This window comes from Physeter macrocephalus, chromosome 12 (genome assembly GCF_002837175.3).
Source record: "Physeter macrocephalus isolate SW-GA chromosome 12, ASM283717v5, whole genome shotgun sequence".
Lineage (NCBI taxonomy): Eukaryota > Metazoa > Chordata > Mammalia > Artiodactyla > Physeteridae > Physeter > Physeter macrocephalus.
In genome coordinates, this window is record NC_041225.1 from 19653108 (window position 1) to 19653634 (window position 527).

Below are 527 nucleotides of genomic sequence, written 5' to 3' on the forward strand. Positions count from 1 at the left end.
TAGTGGCTGTATCAATTTACATTCCCACCAACAGTTCAAGAGGGTTCCCTTTCTCCACACCTTCTCCAGCATTTATTGTTTGTAGATTTTTTGATGATGGCCATTCTCACCGGTGTGAGGTGATACCTCATTGTAGTTTTGATTTGCATTTCTCTAATGATTAGTGATGTTGAGCATCCTTTCATGTGTTTGTTGGCAATCTGTATATCTTCTTTGGAGAAATGTCTATTTAGGTCTTCTGCCCATTTTTGGATTGGGTTGTTTGTTTTTTTGATATTGAGCTGCATGAGTTGCTTGTAAATTTGGGAGATTAATCCTTTGTCTGTTGCTTCATTTGAAAATATTTTCTCCTATTCTGAGGGTTGTCTTTTCGTCTTGTTTATGGTTTCCTTTGCTGTGCAAAAGCTGCTAAGTTTCATTAGGTCCCCTTTGTTTATTTTTGTGTTTATTTCCATTACTCTAGGAGGTGGGTCAAAAAAGATCTTGCTGTGATTTATGTCAAAGAGTGTTCTTCCTATGTTTTCCTC